Source organism: Pinus tabuliformis, chromosome X (genome assembly GCF_031772625.1).
Source record: "Pinus tabuliformis cultivar Carrire ecotype Pingquan chromosome X, CPIR1, whole genome shotgun sequence".
Taxonomy (NCBI): domain Eukaryota; kingdom Viridiplantae; phylum Streptophyta; class Pinopsida; order Pinales; family Pinaceae; genus Pinus; species Pinus tabuliformis.
In genome coordinates, this window is record NC_142308.1 from 655,757,059 (window position 1) to 655,784,493 (window position 27,435).

The 27,435-nt window shown below is 39.6% G+C and overlaps 2 pseudogenes; both read right to left on the minus strand.

The window, feature by feature from the left end:
- Positions 1-4,434: 4,434 nt before the first annotated feature.
- Positions 4,435-5,445, minus strand: LOC149141684 (15-cis-phytoene desaturase, chloroplastic/chromoplastic pseudogene; annotated as a pseudogene).
- A 4,539-nt stretch (positions 5,446-9,984) lies between these two features.
- On the minus strand, positions 9,985-10,995 carry LOC149141685 (15-cis-phytoene desaturase, chloroplastic/chromoplastic pseudogene; annotated as a pseudogene).
- Between the last annotated feature and the right edge of the window lie 16,440 nt (positions 10,996-27,435).

Sequence of the window (27,435 nt, forward strand, 5' to 3'; positions counted from 1 at the left end):
CCTGCTATCCTTTAAAACTGGCAATATATGAGACAAATGCTCTGGCGTATATGGAATAAATGAACAATACAAGGTCCCAGTAACCGAGTCCCTCCATGGTTTACAGTGCCCCAATATAAGATGGATCAACCTGACAGTCATATGAACTTCAAGTTCCTCCCCCAACGCTTTGAAACTGTGCCCTTCAAAGTCACTAATTTTTACAGAGAAGTTATATCCCGCATCTGGAATGTGCACATTGGCTCTCTAGGTCTGCGTCCAGGAGTCCTTGTACTCAATCTGAAAAGACCAATGGCTCTTCCAACATTTGATGGTGCTGCTAAAGCAATTGTTACTCTTTCTCCTTCTTGTGCTGGAAGATCAACGGACTGTGTTGAAAATCTGTGTGTGAAAGCGAGCCCATTTGGTGCTCGAATCTGATTGATTCTGACTCTATGTTGACAATTTCACCAGACATAAGCTCATATTGGTAACGACACTTTGAACAGGCGACAACCTGAATTTCATGTTGCGGTTGGACAACAGCAAAGGCTATCATACAATATGGACACTTCACAACCTTGCCAAAAGACACCTCATCCCCATAGACGCACGGGCTTGTTATTTCGACCAGGGTTGGAGCAGAGCACCCATCTCATAGTAAGAAGTAAGTCAAAATCTTTATAGTGTCATACATACCCCCCCGTTACAAGTAGTGGAATGTATCATGGGAAAAAGGAGCCCCGTAAAGCATTAATTTATATGTTACACAGAACTAACACCAACTGCGTGTTTTACTTGGTGATATTCCTGATGGAGAGCACAACATTTCCAGTAGTCAATGAACACAAAAGTCAGACCTGTCATTCCAGGAAGCTTCCACTTCTTTCTCAGTCATTTTGGGGACCCACAGGAATAGTAGCAGTGCAATATACCTAGTGACAACAAACAATAGATGCCCCAACCTTAGATCCATCAGTTACAAACTAAGCAATCCTTCCAAAATAATTCCTGGTGCAAATTGTTGTCATACAACATGGGTTTTTTCTTTATAGCAATCGAGAATCCCAATCTTCAACAACTTCCAATAGCAATGAATTGTGAGTCGATAGCTAGCGTGTTGGCACTCGAAATCTCTGAATCTATGAAGAGAGGGAGCACAGGGTCTTGGAGACGTGCCATCTGGTTCGATAATGCGAGGAATTTACTCATCTTCTACGTTGAATTTACTGTCACGGCCAATGGAATCAATCCTCTTCTCCACGGCGTCCAGATCCAAAATAACCACCTATGATGAGAACATCAAGATCAGATCCGGTGTTTATATAATCTGGTTTCAACTTGAGCCATTTTCCACTGCGGTCACTAGGTTCCCATTTTGGATCTAAATCCTTCAAAATTATGCCTTCATCTCTGTTATCAACAGTTCCTTGTAAAAATTTAGCAACTTCTTCAACACTAGCAGCAATAAAGGACCAACAAGGTTCACCAAAAGAGCGACATGAATTCAAACTCCCTTCAGGTAACAATAGCTCTAACCGACCCTTTAAAGGCTTCACGACCTCGCAAAGAAGTTTATGGCGCTCACGCAAGCTTTGGTGGACGAAGCACTCCATCTTTACGCTTATAAACGACTTTTGCACCCAAGACATTCCCATTTTCACTAAACAAATCTCTCAGGGTCTCCTCCCATTCTGTATGCTACAGTAACAATCTCAAATTCTGGCATGATGTCAGTGAATTCTAATATGTCTTTATGTACTTCCAGGATTACCGCCAGAGGGCGTGCTCTGCAATGAAAAATATATATCGAAACAGACCATGCTCCTCTGTCTGTCCCCTTGTCCTTGCCCATCCATTCCTGCCTCAAATGCACCTGTAGAAGCATCCACAACTAAGACTGCGGCATCTGCTTGAGACGCACCAACGATCAAGCTTGGAACAAAATCCTTGTGCCCGGGAGAATCATTCAAACACACGCCTCCTACCTGAAAGAGATCAAGAGCATAAAATGCTTTGTTCACATCTGTAGTGAAAACCCCTGCTTGCAATCCATAATGCGTATTATTTACTTCATGTACTGCTTCCTTCGCCGAATTTTCAGCTTCAAGTCTAGACAATTCCTCTGAAACTGTAGCTGCCATTTGTCCACTTATGATTGCCACTGCTTTGCTAATGATATTCTGAATTGTGCTTGTGCAGATAGGAGTTTCAAGTTTGCTGCTGTCTTAAGAAGAGCTGAAGATAAAATTACATAATCTGAAAAGCAACATTTAATGATTTCTTCTTCAAAACCCTGTTTTGAAGAAGAATCAATCGCACACTGTCATGAGACGGAGTCTAACATCGGCTCCATTTGGGATGGCAGCTGCCGCTCCGTGGAGGTGCCAAGAACCGCAGAACATTGGGAGAGCAGACCGTGCCTCCACCATTGGGCAATGGAGTCATCATCAACAAATCAACACAGCTGAAGACTTATTTTCAAACTGAAACTGAACTCAAACAAACTAAAAGCCAACTGAAACAAGATGCTGCCCTTATGGCTGCTTATTTATGTACAAAATCTACTCTAATCTGCTGTACATATAATAGATCAGGTAATGCGATAATGCCAAATTAACCATGCTAATAGACCTGAAAATGAAGCCGCTTGAGAATGCTGCCACGAAGTCACAGATGCAGTTGCTGGCAGCCCTTCATGCACATACTGAGCGCGGTCACGGAAAATACAGCCTGATCGGTCAATCAAGCTGAAAAATGTGTCCATGTATGCTGCAATAGGATCACGGACACCGGCCTCTGTTGGCTGCCCCAATTCCTCAATACATATTTCCAGCTGCACATTGTCAATGTATACCTCTATAGGCAAATCTGTTATTGCTTGTTTCGATGGAGGAAGGATTTCCAAAAACTTTTTAGGGTCTTGGAAATCATAATAGTGGATCTGCTCATCGAGATACTGAATCTCATTTTCAACTCTTTCAACCACTAACTCATAAAATCTAGTTTTGCCTTCAAGATGAAGCTTCGGAGATTTCACACATTGAAAGAAAATACTGAAAAATTCTTCATTAATTTCAATATCCGCTAACATCTCTCTAACTCCATCTAGAACTTCACAAAGTGCAGGGTCTGCCACATACCCTACCATTGCATGAACATATCAACAGGCACTGGAATGTCTGGATCAAGTTGGAGTCGCCAGGTGAATGATTCAGCCTGCATAAGTATCTGACTGCTGTCCACCATCAGCATCAGATCTGAACTTGATACATGTACTGGGGTAAAATGCAATCGAAGTGGTCGTATTCACAAGCTCACGGAGATTGACTGAAGCAGCGTTTATCTACTAACGCTGATGTAAAACAAGAGCGTTTTCGAAGGCTTCTGGCGTAACTTCAGGCTCCGTCTAAGACTTACGAAACTCACACATCAATCAACAAACAAGTTTGTTCTCCCCAGTATGGTCGCCAATATGTTAGCGCTTGAGATTTCACCCTAGGCTGAGGAAGGTAAATCTTCAAGGCTACATCAAACCATTTCACCTCGTAGCTAGCCCTACGAGGTATGAGAAGGCTCTCTCGGGTCAGATTCGGTAGATCTTTCAATAGGATTAGGCTGACCAATTAAGAATAAAGATTTTAGGCTAGTAAATTGATAGGGGGTTTGGATTTAATGATTTTTGGGGTTTTTTAATGGAATGACGGGGCTTTTCTGGGCTACATGGGCAAAATCACAGCTTCAAACAGAAAAATATAATGACTACACAGGTTGTCAACTGAGGCAAGGTAGGCATGCAATTTAACACCAAATCTGGTTTCAAACGGGATGGCAAGACTGGTGAGGAGTTAAGGAGGGCAGACAATAACTCTGAATCCTCCTTAAACAGTAGAAAACATCGAATGCGAACAAACTTATAGGAGGAGCATATAATACTATGAATTCCTACCTAATCACTTCATTTGTTCAGCTTGAAAGGGTCATGAAATGAAATGGAATATAACTGATTACATATGAGACAAAGGGAAAAACTTATGCTAAATCAACATACCACATGAATCTCAGCAAACAGAGCTGTGAAATTCCATTAAATTCTCTGCAGAAAACTGTACATTACAAAGCTCTATGCTTCTCCAGCAGCTCCCAGCGCTCAGAAAAAACTCTCCTCTCTTCACTCACTCTAAAAAAAAACACTCCTCTACAAATGAATTTTTAATACATTAAATAAAAAAGCTGCCCAAAACAAGGGCGCTGTTTTAACTAACCTCAAAAATATCAAACAAACTACAACTGGGGGAAAACAAGTCGACCCCAAGATGAGGGATTTGTTTTATTATCCTTATTAACAAAATAAACTAAAAATAATCAGCGCTTTCCTGAAGGGAGAATGGCGCTCTTTCCACTGAATTCTGTTGATGATTGACCAAAACTGGAGCGCATATCTAGTTTGCAATATTAATTAAAATCTGGGAAATAGGAATCGAATCCTATCTTGTTGTTCTGGCACCGTTTGAATAGCGGTGGCATTACACGTTTACCCTTGGCACTCTTCTGTTTCTTGTAAGAGTTTAGTAACTTTGGTGTGTAAACAGCATCGTATGCCACCTGGAGCTCCACATCAACATAGTCAGCATCCAATTCTATAGCCAAACGAAGTACATCAAGGCGTGTTGCTTCATCCATTTCATTCTGTCCAGCTTGAACTGCAAGTAAGCTATGGTCCTGTAAAATAGCCTGAGCACAAAGCTTCCCTGACAGCACTGCACCTTCCATTGATGCTAAATATTTCTGCTTCGTATAATCACCAGATAAATAAAATCCCTTAATAGGCGACCTCTGCAGAGGACGACAAGGTTCGCAATTGGATACTGTCTTATAGACGGACCTTGGAGTTTTAACAACATGATACTTTAAAACCTTTGCTTTACATCCATCATCTGCAATTTCATCTGGAAATAGTTTGGAGAGTTCCTTAAGCGTAGTTTCAAGAATGTCCTCATCACTGCGACCAATCCATTCTTGTGCAGGTGCAAATACAAGCTCCAGCATTGATCGATTTGGATCATAATATTCCTTGCAAGTAACAGACATATCTACATACACACTAAGAATAGGACTTCTGCTAAACAATAAATGATCATATGTGTTTTTCAGTTTTCTATCAAACCAAATGTGGACGTTGATTACAGGAACTCCTACTAACTTTTCCAGTTTCTTAAAGTAGGAAACCTCTTTCCACTCTTGGGGTAAAACAAGCTTTAAGATGTCAACAGGCATTGCTGATACATAAACATCTCTTTCAACAATGTCTCCATTAGCCAGAAGAAAGTGTTTCACCGTGCCATCATTATTAAGCTCAATCTTTTGTAGTCGAGAATTTAACTGAAGCTGACCACCTAAGGATTGGACATGATCAACAATTGGTTTGCATAACCTCTCAGGCGGATTTCCATCTAGAAAAGCCATCTTTGAAGATTACATCAGCTGAAACAGACACCTCTTCTGCTCCCCTAAGCGCTGCTATAATTGAAATATGAAGAATCCCATCCCGATCTCCAACTTTAAAGTTCTGCCTGCTATCCTTTAAAACTGGCAATATATGAGACAAATGCTCTGGCGTATATGGAATAAATGAACAATACAAGGTCCCAGTAACCGAGTCCCTCCATGGTTTACAGTGCCCCAATATAAGATGGATCAACCCGACAGTCATATGAACTTCAAGTTCCTCCCCCAACGCTTTGAAACTGTGCCCTTCAAAGTCACTAATTTTTACAGAGAAGTTATATCCCGCATCTGGAATGTGCACATTGGCTCTCTAGGTCTGCGTCCAGGAGTCCTTGTACTCAATCTGAAAAGACCAATGGCTCTTCCAACATTTGATGGTGCTGCTAAAGCAATTGTTACTCTTTCTCCTTCTTGTGCTGGAAGATCAACGGACTGTGTTGCAAATCTGTGTGTGAAAGCGAGCCCATTTGGTGCTCGAATCTGATTGATTCTGACTCTATGTTGACAATTTCACCAGACATAAGCTCATATTGGTAACGGCACTTTGAACAGGCGACAACCTGAATTTCATGTTGCGGTTGGACAACAGCAAAGGCTATCATACAATATGGACACTTCACAACCTTGCCAAAAGACACCTCATCCCCATAGACGCACGGGCTTGTTATTTCGACCAGGGTTGGAGCAGAGCACCCATCTCATAGTAAGAAGTAAGTCAAAATCTTTATAGTGTCATACATACCCCCCCGTTACAAGTAGTGGAACGTATCATGGGAAAAAGGAGCCCCGTAAAGCATTAATTTATATGTTACACAGAACTAACACCAACTGCGTGTTTTACTTGGTGATATTCCTGATGGAGAGCACAACATTTCCAGTAGTCAATGAACACAAAAGTCAGACCTGTCATTCCAGGAAGCTTCCACTTCTTTCTCAGTCATTTTGGGGACCCACAGGAATAGTAGCAGTGCAATATACCTAGTGACAACAAACAATAGATGCCCCAACCTTAGATCCATCAGTTACAAACTAAGCAATCCTTCCAAAATAATTCCTGGTGCAAATTGTTGTCATACAACATGGGTTTGTTCTTTATAGCAATCGAGAATCCCAATCTTCAACAACTTCCAATAGCAATGAATTGTGAGTCGATAGCTAGCGTGTTGGCACTCGAAATCTCTGAATCTATGAAGAGAGGGAGCACAGGGTCTTGGAGACGTGCCATCTGGTTCGATAATGCGAGGAATTTACTCATCTTCTACGTTGAATTTACTGTCACGGCCAATGGAATCAATCCTCTTCTCCACGGCGTCCAGATCCAAAATAACCACCTATGATGAGAACATCAAGATCAGATCCGGTGTTTATATAATCTGGTTTCAACTTGAGCCATTTTCCACTGCGGTCACTAGGTTCCCATTTTGGATCTAAATCCTTCAAAATTATGCCTTCATCTCTGTTATCAACAGTTCCTTGTAAAAATTTAGCAACTTCTTCAACACTAGCAGCAATAAAGGACCAACAAGGTTCACCAAAAGAGCGACATGAATTCAAACTCCCTTCAGGTAACAATAGCTCTAACCGACCCTTTAAAGGCTTCACGACCTCGCAAAGAAGTTTATGGCGCTCACGCAAGCTTTGGTGGACGAAGCACTCCATCTTTACGCTTATAAACGACTTTTGCACCCAAGACATTCCCATTTTCACTAAACAAATCTCTCAGGGTCTCCTCCCATTCTGTATGCTACAGTAACAATCTCAAATTCTGGCATGATGTCAGTGAATTCTAATATGTCTTTATGTACTTCCAAGATTACCGCCAGAGGGCGTGCTCTGCAATGAAAAATATATATCGAAACAGACCATGCTCCTCTGTCTGTCCCCTTGTCCTTGCCCATCCATTCCTGCCTCAAATGCACTTGTAGAAGCATCCACAACTAAGACTGCGGCATCTGCTTGAGACGCACCAACGATCAAGCTTGGAACAAAATCCTTGTGCCCGGGAGAATCATTCAAACACACGCCTCCTACCTGAAAGAGATCAAGAGCATAAAATGCTTTGTTCACATCTGTAGTGAAAACCCCTGCTTGCAATCCATAATGCGTATTATTTACTTCATGTACTGCTTCCTTCGCCGAATTTTCAGCTTCAAGTCTAGACAATTCCTCTGAAACTGTAGCTGCCATTTGTCCACTTATGATTGCCACTGCTTTGCTAATGATATTCTGAATTGTGCTTGTGCAGATAGGAGTTTCAAGTTTGCTGCTGTCTTAAGAAGAGCTGAAGATAAAATTAAATAATCTGAAAAGCAACATTTAATGATTTCTTCTTCAAAACCCTGTTTTGAAGAAGAATCAATCGCACACTGTCATGAGACAGAGTCTAACATCGGCTCCATTTGGGATGGCATCTGCCGCTCCGTGGAGGTGCCAAGAACCGCAGAACATTGGGAGAGCAGACCGTGCCTCCACCATTGGGCAATGGAGTCATCATCAACAAATCAACACAGCTGAAGACTTATTTTCAAACTGAAACTGAACTCAAACAAACTAAAAGCCAACTGAAACAAGATGCTGCCCTTATGGCTGCTTATTTATGTACAAAATCTACTCTAATCTGCTGTACATATAATAGATCAGGTAATGCGATAATGCCAAATTAACCATGCTAATAGACCTAAAAATGAAGCCGCTTGAGAATGCTGCCACGAAGTCACAGATGCAGTTGCTGGCAGCCCTTCATGCACATACTGAGCGCGGTCACGGAAAATACAGCCTGATCGGTCAATCAAGCTGAAAAATGTGTCCATGTATGCTGCAATAGGATCACGGACACCGCCTCTGTTGGCTGCCCCAATTCCTCAATACATATTTCCAGCTGCACATTGTCAATGTATACCTCTATAGGCAAATCTGTTATTGCTTGTTTCGATGGAGGAAGGATTTCCAAAAACTTTTTAGGGTCTTGGAAATCATAATAGTGGATCTGCTCATCGAGATACTGAATCTCATTTTCAACTCTTTCAACCACTAACTCATAAAATCTAGTTTTGCCTTCAAGATGAAGCTTCGGAGATTTCACACATTGAAAGAAAATACTGAAAAATTCTTCATTAATTTCAATATCCGCTAACATCTCTCTAACTCCATCTAGAACTTCACAAAGTGCAGGGTCTGCCACATACCCTACCATTGCATGAACATATCAACAGGCACTGGAATGTCTGGATCAAGTTGGAGTCGCCAGGTGAATGATTCAGCCTGCATAAGTATCTGACTGCTGTCCACCATCAGCATCAGATCTGAACTTGATACATGTACTGGGGTAAAATGCAATCGAAGTGGTCGTATTCACAAGCTCACGGAGATTGACTGAAGCAGCATTTATCTACTAACGCTGATGTAAAACAAGAGCGTTTTCGAAGGCTTCTGGTGTAACTTCAGGCTCCGTCTAAGACTTACGAAACTCACACATCAATCAACAAACAAGTTTGTTCTCCCCAGTATGGTCGCCAATATGTTAGCGCTTGAGATTTCACCCTAGGCTGAGGAAGGTAAATCTTCAAGGCTACATCAAACCATTTCACCTCGTAGCTAGCCCTACGAGGTATGAGAAGGCTCTCTCGGGTCAGATTCGGTAGATCTTTCAATAGGATTAGGCTGACCAATTAAGAATAAAGATTTTAGGCTAATAAATTGATAGGGGGTTTGGATTTAATGATTTTTGGGGTTTTTTAATGGAATGACGGGGCTTTTCTGGGCTACATGGGCAAAATCACAGCTTCAAACAGAAAAATATAATGACTACACAGGTTGTCAACTGAGGCAAGGTAGGCATGCAATTTAACACCAAATCTGGTTTCAAACGGGATGGCAAGACTGGTGAGGAGTTAAGGAGGGCAGACAATAACTCTGAATCCTCCTTAAACAGTAGAAAACATCGAATGCGAACAAACTTATAGGAGGAGCATATAATACTATGAATTCCTACCTAATCACTTCATTTGTTCAGCTTGAAAGGGTCATGAAATGAAATGGAATATAACTGATTACATATGAGACAAAGGGAAAAACTTATGCTAAATCAACATACCACATGAATCTCAGCAAACAGAGCTGTGAAATTCCATTAAATTCTCTGCAGAAAACTGTACATTACAAAGCTCTATGCTTCTCCAGCAGCTCCCAGCGCTCAGAAAAAACTCTCCACTCTTCACTCACTCTAAAAAAAAACACTCCTCTACAAATGAATTTTTAATACATTAAATAAAAAAGCTGCCCAAAACAAGGGCGCTGTTTTAACTAACCTCAAAAATATCAAACAAACTACAACTGGGGGAAAACAAGTCGACCCCAAGATGAGGGATTTGTTTTATTATCCTTATTAACAAAATAAACTAAAAATAATCAGCGCTTTCCTGAAGGGAGAATGGCACTCTTTCCACTGAATTCTGTTGATGATTGACCAAAACTGGAGCGCATATCTAGTTTGCAATATTAATTAAAATCTGGGAAATAGGAATCGAATCCTATCTTGTTGTTCTGGCACCGTTTGAATAGCGGTGGCATTACACGTTTACCCTTGGCACTCTTCTGTTTCTTGTAAGAGTTTAGTAACTTTGGTGTGTAAACAGCATCGTATGCCACCTGGAGCTCCACATCAACATAGTCGGCATCCAATTCTATAGCCAAACAAAGTACATCAAGGCGTGTTGCTTCATCCATTTCATTCTGTCCAGCTTGAACTGCAAGTAAGCTATGGTCCTGTAAAATAGCCTGAGCACAAAGCTTCCCTGACAGCACTGCACCTTCCATTGATGCTAAATATTTCTGCTTCGTATAATCACCAGATAAATAAAATCCCTTAATAGGCGACCTCTGCAGAGGACGACAAGGTTCGCAATTGGATACTGTCTTGTAGACGGACCTTGGAGTTTTAACAACATGATACTTTAAAACCTTTGCTTTACATCCATCATCTGCAATTTCATCTGGAAATAGTTTGGAGAGTTCCTTAAGCGTAGTTTCAAGAATGTCCTCATCACTGCGACCAATCCATTCTTGTGCAGGTGCAAATACAAGCTCCAGCATTGATCGATTTGGATCATAATATTCCTTGCAAGTAACAGACATATCTGCATACACACTAAGAATAGGACTTCTGCTAAACAATAAATGATCATATGTGTTTTTCAGTTTTCTATCAAACCAAATGTGGACGTTGATTACAGGAACTCCTACTAACTTTTCCAGTTTCTTAAAGTAGGAAACCTCTTTCCACTCTTGGGGTAAAACAAGCTTTAAGATGTCAACAGGCATTGCTGATACATAAACATCTCTTTCAACAATGTCTCCATTAGCCAGAAGAAAGTGTTTCACCGTGCCATCATTATTAAGCTCAATCTTTTGTAGTCGAGAATTTAACTGAAGCTGACCACCTAAGGATTGGACATGATCAACAATTGGTTTGCATAACCTCTCAGGCGGATTTCCATCTAGAAAAGCCATCTTTGAAGATTACATCAGCTGAAACAGACACCTCTTCTGCTCCCCTAAGCGCTGCTATAATTGAAATATGAAGAATCCCATCCCGATCTCCAACTTTAAAGTTCTGCCTGCTATCCTTTAAAACTGGCAATATATGAGACAAATGCTCTGGCATATATGGAATAAATGAACAATACAAGGTCCCAGTAACCGAGTCCCTCCATGGTTTACAGTGCCCCAATATAAGATGGATCAACCCGACAGTCATATGAACTTCAAGTTCCTCCCCCAACGCTTTGAAACTGTGCCCTTCAAAGTCACTAATTTTTACAGAGAAGTTATATCCCGCATCTGGAATGTGCACATTGGCTCTCTAGGTCTGCGTCCAGGAGTCCTTGTACTCAATCTGAAAAGACCAATGGCTCTTCCAACATTTGATGGTGCTGCTAAAGCAATTGTTACTCTTTCTCCTTCTTGTGCTGGAAGATCAACGGACTGTGTTGCAAATCTGTGTGTGAAAGCGAGCCCATTTGGTGCTCGAATCTGATTGATTCTGACTCTATGTTGACAATTTCACCAGACATAAGCTCATATTGGTAACGGCACTTTGAACAGGCGACAACCTGAATTTCATGTTGCGGTTGGACAACAGCAAAGGCTATCATACAATATGGACACTTCACAACCTTGCCAAAAGACACCTCATCCCCATAGACGCACGGGCTTGTTATTTCGACCAGGGTTGGAGTAGAGCACCCATCTCATAGTAAGAAGTAAGTCAAAATCTTTATAGTGTCATACATACCCCCCCCGTTACAAGTAGTGGAACGTATCATGGGAAAAAGGAGCCCCGTAAAGCATTAATTTATATGTTACACAGAACTAACACCAACTGTGTGTTTTACTTGGTGATATTCCTGATGGAGAGCACAACATTTCCAGTAGTCAATGAACACAAAAGTCAGACCTGTCATTCCAGGAAGCTTCCACTTCTTTCTCAGTCATTTTGGGGACCCACAGGAATAGTAGCAGTGCAATATACCTAGTGACAACAAACAATAGATGCCCCAACCTTAGATCCATCAGTTACAAACTAAGCAATCCTTCCAAAATAATTCCTGGTGCAAATTGTTGTCATACAACATGGGTTTTTTCTTTATAGCAATCGAGAATCCCAATCTTCAACAACTTCCAATAGCAATGAATTGTGAGTCGATAGCTAGCGTGTTGGCACTCGAAATCTCTGAATCTATGAAGAGAGGGAGCACAGGGTCTTGGAGACGTGCCATCTGGTTCGATAATGTGAGGAATTTACTCATCTTCTACGTTGAATTTATTGTCATGGCCAATGGAATCAATCCTCTTCTCCACGGCGTCCAGATCCAAAATAACCACCTATGATGAGAACATCAAGATCAGATCCGGTGTTTATATAATCTGGTTTCAACTTGAGCCATTTTCTACTGCGGTCACTAGGTTCCCATTTTGGATCTAAATCCTTCAAAATTATGCCTTCATCTCTGTTATCAACAGTTCCTTGTAAAAATTTAGCAACTTCTTCAACACTAGCAGCAATAAAGGACCAACAAGGTTCACCAAAAGAGCGACATGAATTCAAACTCCCTTCAGGTAACAATAGCTCTAACCGACCCTTTAAAGGCTTCACGACCTCACAAAGAAGTTTATGGCGCTCACACAAGCTTTGGTGGACGAAGCACTCCATCTTTACGCTTATAAACGACTTTTGCACCCAAGACATTCCCATTTTCACTAAACAAATCTCTCAGGGTCTCCTCCCATTCTGTATGCTACAGTAACAATCTCAAATTCTGGCATGATGTCAGTGAATTCTAATATGTCTTTATGTACTTCCAGGATTACCGCCAGAGGGCGTGCTCTGCAATGAAAAATATATATCGAAACAGACCATGCTCCTCTGTCTGTCCCCTTGTCCTTGCCCATCCATTCCTGCCTCAAATGCACCTGTAGAAGCATCCACAACTAAGACTGCGACATCTGCTTGAGACGCACCAACGATCAAGCTTGGAACAAAATCCTTGTGCCCGGGAGAATCATTCAAACACACGCCTCCTACCTGAAAGAGATCAAGAGCATAAAATGCTTTGTTCACATCTGTAGTGAAAACCCCTGCTTGCAATCCATAATGCGTATTATTTACTTCATGTACTGCTTCCTTCGCCGAATTTTCAGCTTCAAGTCTAGACAATTCCTCTGAAACTGTAGCTGCCATTTGTCCACTTATGATTGCCACTGCTTTGCTAATGATATTCTGAATTGTGCTTGTGCAGATAGGAGTTTCAAGTTTGCTGCTGTCTTAAGAAGAGCTGAAGATAAAATTACATAATCTGAAAAGCAACATTTAATGATTTCTTCTTCAAAACCCTGTTTTGAAGAAGAATCAATCGCACACTGTCATGAGACGGAGTCTAACAGAGTGGAATAACCTTCCAAATATGTTTCCATTGTTAAGAATTGAATAATATTGGAAAAATGATCATCTGCAACACACACAGCAAATGGATGCACCTATGGCAGTCCTTCCTCCAAACCACTTGGTTCCTCACCTATTTCAATATTTGATATATGGTCTAAGACTGCATTCAACCTTCCAGGCTTTACAATCACCTCAAAGTAATATTCCTGGAACAATAGTAACCATCAACATATCTTCCCCCCAACATAGGCTTATTGGCCAGGTACATCAGTATGGAGTGATTTGTATAGATTTTAAAATGTCCACCTAACAAATAATGTCTGAATCTCTGCAATGTGTAGACCATCACCAACCATTCGCACTCTGTAGTAGAGTAATTCTTCTCATATTTGGATAACTTCATGCTCATGAAAGCTATCAGATGATCATTCACTCCTTCACCTACCTATGTTAATACAACTCCTAGTGAAATACAAGATGCATCAACATGCACATGAAACTCCTTTTTCCAGTTGGGAAATACCAAAATAGGCACAGTCACCATTTTCTCCTTCAAGACATCCAAGCTGCACTGACAGTCTTCATCCCAGCAAAACATCACATCCTTCTTTAATAATTTCTCCATTGGCATGGTTATCTAGGCATATGCCTTGATAAACTTCCTGTAGTACCTAGTGTGTCCCAATGTCGTGCGTAGTTGTTTCACATTCCTAGGGGCTTCCAAATTCACAATTACAATGATCTTGGTAGGGTCCACCATCAATCCTTGCTTACATACAACATGGCCAAGAAAAATCTTGAAAGGCACAAAAATATACATTTTTTCAAGTTCGGCACGATTTGATACCTTTGACATGTATCCAGCATGAGGCGCAAACTCGGAACATGTCACTTCACCAACCCAAACATAGTCCAATCATCAAAATATACTTCCAAGAACTTATGAATAAACTCTTTGAACGTTGCGATCACTACCCGAGAAAAGTTTCCAGGCGCGTTCTTTGATCCGAATGGAATAACTGTATATTGGAAGAAACCCCACTCACTCGCAAAGGTTGTTTTGCTTCGATCCTCCGGCACGATCTTTATTTGATGATATCCTAAAAAACCATTAGTGAACAAATATGCCTCCTGTCTGCCAACATTCTCTAATACTTTGTCAATAAACGGTGTCGAAAATGGATCATGCACATAGGCATCATTCAACTTTCGTAGATCTACGCATATGCTGATCTCACCCTTCCGTTTCTTTTCTTGGACCACCATAGGGCTTACCCAATATGATTCTTCTACAAGCTCAAAAATACCTGCTTCCAACATTTTATCTAGTTCTAGGCGCACCTTCTCCTTATACTTTGGATTCAGTTGATAAGGTCACTACTTAATAGGCTTTACATCTAGTTTCAATGTGATCTTCATAACACCTAAATCTCTGACAACCCTTTCAAATCTGGAAACTTTGTTGGGAATAAGTATTGGTACTCATGCAACAACTTAGCTACCTTATCAACCATATCTTCACCCCAACAATATCCTATCTTCGTGAATTTAGGTTCTTCTTTAGATCCAATGTTTACTTATTGAGGTTTCAAAGGCTCTAATATATCCAGGTTCGCCATGTTCAGTCCTTCGACTTCTCACTATACTTTGGTTTCTAGAATGGTAATATTCCGCATATCATCCTCTTCTTCAACAATCACATTATAGCATTGCAGTGCATGGTGCAACTCTGTACTCCAATCTGGCTGAGACCATTCTACTCGTTCCTTTGACGTTCTGAATATAGTTTCTTTAATTTCTTTTAATGCCTCATCAATGCTCTCAAACCCATCCTTGAAGTTGAACGTTAATAGAAAACTCTCCCTTAAAACATCCCATTCAGTTGTTCCATGGTGAAGCTCCATTTCCAGATACCAATTCATTGGATTGTATCTAACATATGTCAGAAGATATGCACCCATTTCGGTTGTGGTTTTGTCCCCTAGGCCTTAGTCCATCATGCTAAATGATCACACAGATCATCCTTCCCACTATACTTTTCTCTGATTCTAGTATTAGCATAGTTGAACCTTAACTTCATCATTCTTTTGTATTCTTTCCATCCAGCAAATCTCTCCTTATGCGTACCCCACAAATGGGCAAGCATAGCATGCAACACCAATTCTAGTGCCTAGAATCAATGTTCATTCATTATTTCCATTTCAAATTCATCCAAAAACATTTCCACATCATTCAAACCATCATAATGTGGAAGGTTTCTTACCTCAGTTGAAACACACCTCTGCAACTTGGGCATCATGTTGTAGCGGAGCATAGATACTTCATGCAGCCTATTCTACTAGTGTTCAAGCTCGTTATATGAATCTAAGGCATAGGAACTATCCCTATCCCACGAAATTCATCCATCGGTTGTAGGATTGATCCAATCCTCATCTCCTATTGTTATCTTGTATATCTGATCTAGATCATCGTCTCTTTCTACATAGTCATGCACTGGTTCAGTATAACACACTCCTTTCGCAGGGTCTAGTGGCACTATAACTCTGAGTGACTTCTTCTCAAAGGAGATCTTCCGCTTCTTCAAGTTGATCACCCCCTACATATCAATAGCCTAGTCAATTCCTAGCATCATGGTGTATAGTTTACTATCATCAACTATCTCAATGACCTTGAAGTAAGCTAGCACCCTCGCACCCTCAATTTCCACTGTTACACCATATAAGTGCCCCATCAGAATCATCTTTTGTTGATTTTCTATGTGCAACTGAATAGGAGACCACTACAGCACAAGTCTCCCCATCCTTTCATGTGTCTATTTAGGAAATACATTCACATTAGACCGCATATCCAAAATTACCTGGTCCATTTTTTATTCACCTATCAGCACATTTAGCCTCATCTCGTGCCTCGTTCGTGCCTTATGCTTTCCAATATTTCTTACGGTGCACTACTCAGTAGGACTCTTTTCCTTATTGGTGCATTTGTCTATTAAGTCTTACAAGATTTCGACTGCTTTCTAATCACGCAATAACTTCATACAAGTCTTCAAAAAGGTATCTACTATTGAAGGATCTACTTCTTGCGATGCATTAGTCTCCATCATTTTCTCCTGACTTCTTGAGGTGGAGACCTCACTGAAGTTCTTCTTTGCTTCCAAGAAAGATTCTTTATCATAATTTAGATCAAAGTCGACTTCCTTCTCACCAGCCTTGTGTACCCATCCATATTCCTCAGGTTGCTTACCTTTATCTGTGCCAATCATCATACCACTTCTCAACACAATATTGATGCTTTGATCCTCTTCGTGGGCCTCAACCCTCATCATCTTAATGCTCTGTTGAAGTTGCTTGGGCTGCACCTTATTCTCTTGCATCTTTTCCATAAGAACTGGAAATTCCTCTATGACATGGTCAAACTATCGACAATACTAACATGAGCGATGTGTGGGATTTGTACAATCTCATGTGAAATGCCCTACTTCATCGTAGTTATAGCAGATTACCTACCCACGCCCTCGACTTGGTATAATGCCTCTTCCTCTTCCTCAGCCTTCGAATCCTCCATGCATTGTTCCTGCACCTTGATCCTAAGGTTGGTTCTCTACCTACATTCTATAGGTAGGGGTTTTATCCATCATCAGCTCATAACTCCTTTAATGGTGTTCATCGTGTCCTATGGATTTACAGAAATTACAAAATAACTGCTGAGGGGTCTGTACAAACTTTTGCAATAGATAGAAGTTATCAGTAGCATGCTGATCACTAGCCTGGTAGATAGCACACCACAACATAGCTCCCGTGATCGTCCCAACATTATTCTCTGGTTTCAGGGGAATAGCCCCCCCCTATGTTGTAGTTCTTAAAGTCTAGGAAATGGTCCTTATCATGTCCATGGCTTTTACACTTCAAACACCATATTTTAGCACATACCTTCGGTCGATCTTCCCTTCCTTTCTTCAATCTCTACAACTCCAAGTGTAGGATTTCTATTTGTGAATGAATCTATTACACTCGAAGGTTCATATCCTGAATATGTGATGCATCGAGCCTCATTGCGATCTCCAAGGATTTTTCTTGCATTGTTATTTTCTGCTGTGACATAGGTATTCTTAAATGTGGCAAGAGTGATGCTATAAACAAGTCACGATGCTGGGAATATGAGATTTTCATATTAGCCTGTCGGATCAGGCATTTCAGCCTCTCATCAAAGTCCCAAGGTGTCTCATCGACTTTCTGTCATATTTCCTTAAATTCAATTACTGACTATGCCTCTGACTTAGGCTTGTTTAACTCCTTGTTCGAAGCTAGCTGAGTACCTGCCAATGATGCATTGGAGTTATCAGTGAAATACTTGATATACCATGTTAATGAGCGATCTTGTAAGGCTGTAACCAACTGCGCTTTCTTAATACTATGGTCTGCAATCTGCTATGTTGTTTGAACAAAATCTGTGACAAACCAAAACTATTCTAGATCTTTGCTACTCGTTCCTTTAAAAATCATCATCTTCATCGAGTTTGTCATGTTGTATGGTGGGAATGGAGGTGGAGAGGGTGAAGGTGTAGTGTATGAGGCAGAGGTGGAGGTGGAGGTGGAGTGGATGGATGAGGTATCCTCAGAATACCCTATGTAATTAACTGAACTTCTCTTCATGGCGTAGTCAGCACTGTCCCTTCCTCATCGCTTGAAGGGGGTTCAATGAGCGGACTATATTCTGGGTTGTATCCTCTGTTTCTTCGAAAGAATATCCTACTTTGTGTAGCCCTAAACATAAAGGTAAATGCAAAACCCTTTTTTCACATAACAACATTTTAATCCAAGTGTTCAATGATTTCAAATACTTACCTCATTGTCCTTTAAAGGTCCTTTGCTCCGCTTCGCCATAGCTAATATTTATATCAATAGTAAAATAAGTCACAAAACTCCCCAACATGCGATCAACCCAGTGGTCCACATCCTTTGCAATATTTCTTTCTGATGCTTCCAAATGTTGCACCAGTTCAGGAGTTCACACTATAGGGCCTTCGAGCCTCCACATTCCTTGACTATTGGCCAACTTGGACAACCACTAGTGTATCTGTTCAGGAAATAAACTGAAGAACACATCAGTCTCGTTAGTGTACAAAGTATCTACAACCACTATTCCTTGGATAATTTAGGGCTCCTGTTCTCCTAAGCCACGAATGCGTGTGATTTTTGATCAATCAACTTGTCAAGATCTTTCTTCATATGGAACCATTAATTGCACATCTCTTAGATAGATCCTGGTCCCGATAATGGAACCAATTGTTGGCTTAAGAGGGTCTGACCCAGGTTCAAATTTGTTCACGCCAACCAACAAAACCCTAACTATTTACCCTTTCAGAAACAAGCTACATAACACAGGTTGCAGTCTCACCCAAAGCAGTATTAGGGGATGCTAGAACTAGGTCTCTGCATCCAAGGACATGTGATAAGTGTTTCTTAAGCTCTGAAAGTTCAGATCTACCTTCGCACATAATGGTATCCTTCTAGTGCTCACTGATACAACTCTATGAAAGTGGCTTCTAGACCTTTGTGAAGGTCTACGATCAATCTTTGCAAACCCCAAATAGGTAAATTATCCACTTTCGTGCATTAATTTATAACCTTATATCTAACTTCATGTAGATCTATCTGATTTATCCAAAAACATAACAGGAATAACCCTTATCTTCACGAAAAAATATAACTACTTCAAACATGCATAAAGAAGATAGATTCAGAAGTTTCGTGGAGCATTTATTCATTATTCAATCGGAAAAACATTATAAGAAACAAAGCATAAAATCAACATAATCAACAGAATTTCTCAGATTGCATAGTAATTCTTCAAAGTCAGTCTTTATTAATCTTCAATGTTTAGATTACAAACTCTTTCACCCTATGCACTCATCTACAGGTGCCCAGACACTCAGATGCGGACTTACTAAGGCCTCCTGTGCACTCAGATGCAAAAGCCTTCCATTTTCGCCTAAGTACAGGAAGTAGAGCCTTCCTACCTTAGCACTCGCCCAAAATAGCCTCTATCTTGACTTATCTTAGTTATCCCCTACTAGACTCACTATGAATCAAATATATAGCATTCTCAATACAATACCATGGTCTGCGAACCATGGGTGGGTCTCAAAATTGACCTATTTACTTATTCAAACAAGGGGCTAAGACCCCTTTGACTCCTATCTACCTTTGTGCTCTGCATCGACATTTCACGTAGACTACATATTTTACAAAAATTTATAGAAAACTTGGGATAACTAACCCCAAAATTGACCGTAGGGATCCTATCCCAATAGGCGTCAAGCATTAACACTAATAATTCCTATTCAAACTCATTTTTAAATCTAAATTTCCTTCGATCAATTGCATTATTTTTCATCTCTACAGTGTTCGCAAAAGTGCTCAATGACACCAAATCTCTAAATTGAATGGTCAAACGACTCTATCGGCCAATAGATTACCAGGTTACTTCAGATTTTTGTTTTCATTTCAGTTTAAAATGGCTAATCAGAAGGGGAAATCTAAGATATCTATTGAAAATCCTATGCTTCCCCATATCCTTAATTTAGATGAACTCCCCCTAGTAAACACGCAGTTCAAAAGCATAGAAACCAAATGTGAATTCTACTTGTATGAACTACATAATTAGGCATTTCTTAAGTTTGAAGATGTCAGTGATAAATTCTATTTATGGGAGTCTACCCAAATTCATTTTCCCCCAAACTCATCATTTCCCTGAATTCATCACTAGAGGCACAAGCTCAAGGGATGAAGTAAATGAGAGGTGGGACATCTTAGTCCCACCAAATTCTTGCTTTTTTAGTAGGACAAGTTGAATCAATGATGATTTTGGAGGATTCTAAGAAATTAAATATTCTACTCTCTAGTTAAGAGCAAGAACTAATGAAAAAGGAAGAGGAACTGAACAACACCAAAATAGAACTCTACCAAGCATAAGAAGATGGTCAGTGAGTCAAAGTAGAGCTAGAGGTATTGAGAAGGAAACACCCAAGTAAATCCTCATTTAAAGATTCTAAAGGAATAATATGGGATAGAAAAATAAAGATGGTAGGTCAGCACTGGGATCATATGGAGTTGCATCAAGAAAATATAGATAATTTAAAAAGGGTTAATAGCGAGATGAACGCAATAAAGAATGTTATTGGTGATTCCCCCACCAAAGTTGAAGTGATAATAAAATTCCTAAATCACATGCAAAGGAAGGTGTCACCAAAGTAAATATAGATACATGTATGATGGTAGCAAGAGAAAATTAGATTAAAATGAATAAAAAATTGGTGGAAATGATGGATAAGAAGGTAGGGGCACTCACAAAGGAGATACAAGCCTTCAAAGATAAATGTGAGATTTTATATGAGAGGAAATCCCCATCATTCTTTGATGGAAATGGAGACTTATATCCCAAGGAGTCTCTCATAAAGAGCCTATTTGAAATCAAGAATGAACATAAAGGATTTGGAGAAGAAGATCATACTCTACAAAGAAAGGAAATTGTCAACCTATATGCAAACCATTTTGAAATTTGTTTCCTTCTAAAGCACACCTAGTGGACTATGATTCAATCACTAACCTCGATGGATCCTTCTTGGATGCATAAGAATGTGATGTCTTGTTCAACATATAGTGGAAATATTGATGGATATATACAAACGAACCACTCAAAGGGGTCTTGTGTAGTCACAAGTTGGAGGAACAATGCTACAGGTGTTTCTAATGGAGGTAGGTTCAAGTTCCAGGCCACCCTAGAACAGGCAAGAAAAACCATAGCCACATGTTCTATCTTAGATAAGGTGGACCCCACCAGCGACCCAACCAAAGAAATGCACACCCCTTTAGCCAATGCATAAGCATGAGAGAGAGAGGCCAACCAAAATCAAGTTGAGGCATCCAAGGCAAGGTAGAACCCACAATATAGCTGGACGATGTTAGAAACTAGGACAATAATGAGAGGGGGGTTAATCAATATTTTGAGAATTTTAAAAATTTCTTTCATAAGTAAATAATACTATGACACCAATAAACACTTCAACAATTATTCATATCGGAATTACAAGAATCAACAAGAATCACATATTTGACAAATAGATTCTTCAAACTTTTCCTCAATTACTTTCATAATTGTAAGCTTCAACTTGTTGTTACAAATTTATCTGACCACAACTAGAAAGGAGCTATTACTCCCTAATTTATTAGCTACTACTGAAAGGAGCTACAACCTCTGATTTATCATCTACTACTAAAAGTAGCTCCAACCCCTAATTTTTTACTAGCAATTACTAGAAGGATATACAACCCCTGATATGCAAGTTGCCACTTGCTTGACCTCCTTTATTCATCTTTCATAACATTTTCAAACTCAAATCATGCAACTTCCTTTCATAAATAAATAACTTCTTACCTCAATCTCATACTCCAAACAACATAAAATAACCTTCAATCATTTATGATCATTGATCAATTCACCATCAACACTAGCAATAGTAACATCATTCACTTATGAACTCATTACTTGTTGAAAATTCAATTATGCTTGTAAAGAATTAGGACATATTTTTAGTTTTTATAACTTTATTTAACCCTGTCTCTTTTCCATGTGATGAGCCCCAAAAATGGGTAACTATATGGGCTAATTCTGCCTATTATTTTCATTTAATCCACCATTCTCAATAGTTTTGCACATTTTTTTGAATATGTTTATGCAAATAGAGTGAATGGGGATAGTCATTTTGCCATGTAGTCTAATGAGTATTTATTGCAGATTTTTTGGACAATTTTGGACAAGGACCAGGAATTTATGAGCAAGATGGCAGCCAAGCTCGAGGAAACAGGGATGAGGACTTGTAGGAGGGGTTTCTCCTTCATTAATGACCCCTTCCTCGAATTCTCCATCAGCAACTCAGAGTACAAAGGCCCACATTGATGATTCCAAGGGGCAGCCGAGCAAGTCAAGTAGGGCTACTGTTATCTTCAGTTTTAGACAGTTGAGTTCCGTAATTTTAGGAGGACCATTGGGAGTCCTCACTTGTATAAATAAGAAGGCTTTAAGCCTCAGTAGGTTAGCCATTTCATATTATATTTTCACACTATTGTGCAACTTTGTACTCAGCTCATTTTCGAGCTCCTTTTGAAGACAATTTTGTGATGTAACTGCTATTTTTTTCATAAATGAATATGAACCAAGTTTTGAACCAGCACTGATCTTTTCTAAAGGGATGAAGCTCTTGGGTTAGGGCCCAACCCAAGCTACCCAACACCTCCTTTGTGTATTTATATGCTTTTGCTTGCATTCATGAGATAATTTATGTTGTTTAGGTTAATCTTGCTTTGTTAAATTAGGTTGCTTTTGATGATTAGAATAGTTGTTTTTGCTTCAATTTTCTTAAGTAGTTTTCTATAGAGACAAAAAAAGATCCAAAAAGTTCAACGAAAAGTCTTGATCTCCTTTCTCCCTCCTTGGGACCATGATTTGAGATGAAGGCACTACTGCTGCCACCAAAAACACTGTTTTTGCTTTTCCAATGCAATTGCTATTGTGATATTTCCAGTTGGAGAAGCTGATATTAGTTTGGAATCACATGATTAGATCATTTTATGTTTATTTACCATGGTTTTCTCACATGATTTCCTATTCATAAGATATTGTTTATCATTCCTCTGGTTTTAGGTGAGAAATTAGGTTAAAGTACACAAAGCTTTGTTTTTCGGTTCTTGCTTTGGTCAGTTTTTAGAAGTAAGTGTGTAGATCTCTTGTAGAATGTTTTATCCCACTATCCCTCCATCAAAAAACCAACACCAACTCACTTCTCCAAGATTTCCCCACTCATTCGCCACATTTCTCCAATTTGCCTAATTTTTGTGGTTTTTCACAAAATTGCTTCCTAGCCCTTTGAACAAATCCAACCATCTCTTTCATTCTTGATCTTCCTTGACAAGTTATAGACCCCCAAACACCTTCATCCAGCCTTCATTCCCCTTTTTCCATCATTTTTCCACCTTCAAGACTCCAAAAACAGCCTTCGGCCTCCTCTTGTAGATCCTCCTCTAGAACCTCATGTAGATTCCCTGTAGCCTCCTGTAGAAATTCTTGTGAGTGATTCTTCGAAGTCTAATCACAATGGAAGTCTTCAGAAGGGTACTAGGGGCTTCTTAGGACCCCTCCACACCTTCCTCACCTTCTGCAAAATCCAACTCCATCTTCCTTTGCCACCAAACCTCTGCACAACCACAACCAGTCAAAACACAAGCATAATAATTCCACATAAAAATGCTCAAAAGTACAAAAAGATGATTTCTTCTCATTTCTCTTTAGAAGTAGCTTGAATAAATGAAATTTACCTTTTTAGTAGTCAATGGCACCCATTTCAGTAGTTTCCATCTCTTTTCTTGCAAAAGTAGGGTTAGTGGGTAAACTAGGGTTTGCTAGGGTTTACGTTTCATTTCAGTTTTCATTCTCTTTCTGCAAGTAGAATAGCCTCTTTCGAGTTATCTTTCTTTCATCATAGTTAAACTCTTCTTCTGAGAATTCATAGAAGTTTGCTTAAGCTCCTAGCGAACTTGCGCCAGCTGATCAAAGTGACAGCCTGCAGTAAGAGCTAGTACTTGTGCATATAGCACCATCGCTTCCAAGTTTGTTACGAACTACTGGGTTGATAAAAGTAAAAAGGGAATATCCAGGAGTTACAGCATTATTGCTGCAATACTGGAGCTCACCACTCTTTTTGGCGCCATTGTCGGGGAGGCGTCAGAGTATTTTGTGATTACTGCTTTTCTTCTATTTTCTACTACAACATTCTGCTAAGTAGTTTATTTCAGCATAAGTAGAGTAGTTGTTTCATTTCAATTCTGCAATTTCCTTTCTACAAGAGTAGATTAGTCATTTCCTGCTTTTGTTTCAATTCTGCAATTTCATTTCAGCAAGCGTAGATTAGGCATTTCCTTCTTTCGTTTCAATTCTGCAATTTCATTTCAGCAAGCGTAGATTAGGCATTTCCTGCTTTCATTTTAATTCTGCAATTTCATTTCAGCAAAAGTAGATTAGTCATTTCCTGCTTTCATTTCAATTCTAAAATTTCCATTTCAGCAAGATTCAATTCAGTTAGTTTCAATTTGTTGTTCAATCCATTTCAGTTTTGCGGGTACAAGTAGAAAAAAACAAAAATCACCCAAAAGATATTTCCTTTCATGCCTCGTAGGAACAGAGACAATTCAGGAAAATTCCTACCCAACACCCCCACCACATCACTAAGCCACCCTTCTCTCTTCTTCGATGGCAGTGATCTAGAAGAACCTATAGGTGAACCTCCAGAGATATACGAAGATCCTATAATAGAAAAAGAGCAAGAAACCATTCCTCCTGAGACCATGGATGAAAGCAGAAACGTTAGAGGAAATGGGGAACGAATATAAGGTTCCTTTCCTATCTGATAGACCAACGGGGACACAAAAATGAAAAACATAAGTCCTTTAGCCTTACCTCACTTCCATGGATGGTGTTATCACCCTAAAATCTTTGTCTCTAAGCTTTGGAAAGTTGCCTTGTTTCTAGTCATAGTCTTATAAGTTTTGAGTCATCTCATCACAATTAGTGTCAGTCTCATTTAGGAACCCTTCTTCTAGTCATGGTGTTAAAGGGTCTCTAGGTCATTTCATGCTTTAAGGGTTAGGTCATAAGGTTAGAAGTCTTTTAAGGTCATATCTCTTTTCCAAATAATGTTTGACAACCTCATTACATGTTCTAAAAGCCTTACCAGGTGTTTAGAAGTCATATCTCACATCATTTTGGAGAAATTTTGAAACTAGCTACGAAATCACTGAACTAGGAGTTTTCGTAGCGCGCTACGAAGTCCTTGAAAAAGCCTATTTCAGCATAAAAAACTCTGCTTTCTGCGTTTACTAGTCAACTTCCAGAAGGGGTCCTGAGCAGCTAAGAACTAAATTTTGAAAAATGAAAGAGGATTTTCTTCCTAACATACCAAACTACAAAAAACTCTTTCATTTTCTTCAAATTCATTCTTAGGTGGGAGGAATTTATGGTTAAACTTGCGCAACAAAACTGCTGAAAGTCAAGCTTGGTCTTCTGGTTTTAGCAGTCTTTTTCAAAATCAGTTTCTAGTCAAATGAAAAGGTATTTTGGAATTGTGAAGGGGTTTTCTCTTCATAAACTCTCCAGATACAATAACCCATATCAATTTCTTCATAAGTGTTTTCAATTGGGAGATAATAAGCTTTCTTTGAAACCCACAATTCAGAGAACGGATTTTCCCTGTTTGACACGTGTGTTTCAAGGATAGATTCTGGATAGCTGGAGAAGTGTTTTAAAAAACCAAGAGAGGTTTTTGTTCTAGAAAGCATGGAATACAAAAGCCTTCTTTAGTTTCGTAAAATATGTCATGAGTGAGAAGATAAGGGCTCTGTCCCACGTGCCATTTTCAAGGATCCTAAGCCTAAAAACAAGGAAACATGTTCCCTAATTTCTAGGGTTTGTCATCAGTAGTCAGGTGACAATGTGGGAGGCTTCATCAAATTTGACTTCATGAGGTTGCAGTTGTCAAAGAATTCATTTAAATGTTTAGATAATGTTTTTGTAATCATAATAAGGAGTTACACTCCTAGTTGTATTAGGTCTCTAGGACTGCTAGTTAGCTGTCAAATGCATTTAAAGGTTTGTTTTATGGTTAGAATAGGTGTCACTGAAGGAAAATTTGAACTCCCCTCATGCTAGAGGAGGAATCTAAGTCATGAAATTAACTCTATATATTGGAGAAGATGTGATGCAGAAAGGGTTGGAAATTTTCAGAGAAAGACTCATATTGTGCCATTGTAGAAGATTATGTTTTTATGAATGCAGACTTTGGCTTTACTTCTCAGGATTCAGAAGGAGTTCAATGGTGGCTTGTTTATGTTTTTCCTTTTTTCCTTATGTATAATAGTATGAATGTATGGCACTTAGAACTCATTAACATGCTCTAAATTCCTTCATACATTTATGGACTGTGTTTTCCTACATGTCTTTATGTGTTAACTTATATATTGAACTGTTGATGCCCTGACTTCCATGTAAAGCTAATTTTATTGTCATACTGAAGCATTTCTTGACTCCATAAGTGCAATTAATGTTTACTGATCATGTTCAACCATTCATATATCTTCACTTGTTTCATAGAGTTAGCCATCTAATCTTTATCAAAATCTTTAACCTAGTGAGAGAGCCTTCTCAGGTTGAGGAGGTTAGGCCTCAGCCAAAAGTTGGTTTGAAAGAGTTACACAAGGTATACCTAATCAGCAACCTATCAGGGGTTTATTTTTGTGATAATAGATGGACTATCGAAGATCCTGATACCTTCTTGTTTGAACTTTTTGTTCTCTGTCGAACCTATGACTATGTCGAAGACACGCAGAAGTTGAAACTGTTTCCTTCTACCCTCAAGGATGCAGCCTTGTGCTGGTTCATGGGGTTACCTGGAAATAGTATCACAACTTTGGCTCAGATGCAACAAGCCTTTAACAACAAATACTGGGATTACTGTAGGTCAAATGATACCAAGGAAAAAATCTTTCGAATGACCATGGGAAGTGATGAATCTTTAGAAGACTATGAAGAGAGGTTTCAACTCAGTTATAAAAGGGCCAGGTGCACACTTGACCCCAAATCTCTGAAGTTGGTCCTACTCAGAGGAGTCCCTGAAGATCTTTTAGAAACCGTCCATTTGCTGGCTGGGGGAGACATCTACGACTGCCATATGATGACATAAATACTATGTTTAGAAACCATTCCAGGTCAGTTGGAAAGAGAGGTAGGGGAAGTCAACCTTTAGCCAGTACATCCTCATCCAGTTCATCCCTTAGAAGCAAACTTGAGATTCGGCTGGAAGATTTCAAGAGCGAGGTGAGGCAGACTCTTGCCATGCAAATGGATACCTTGCATATCAAAAGGAAACAAGAGGAAGCCAAGAGGGCTTTGGTCATCTT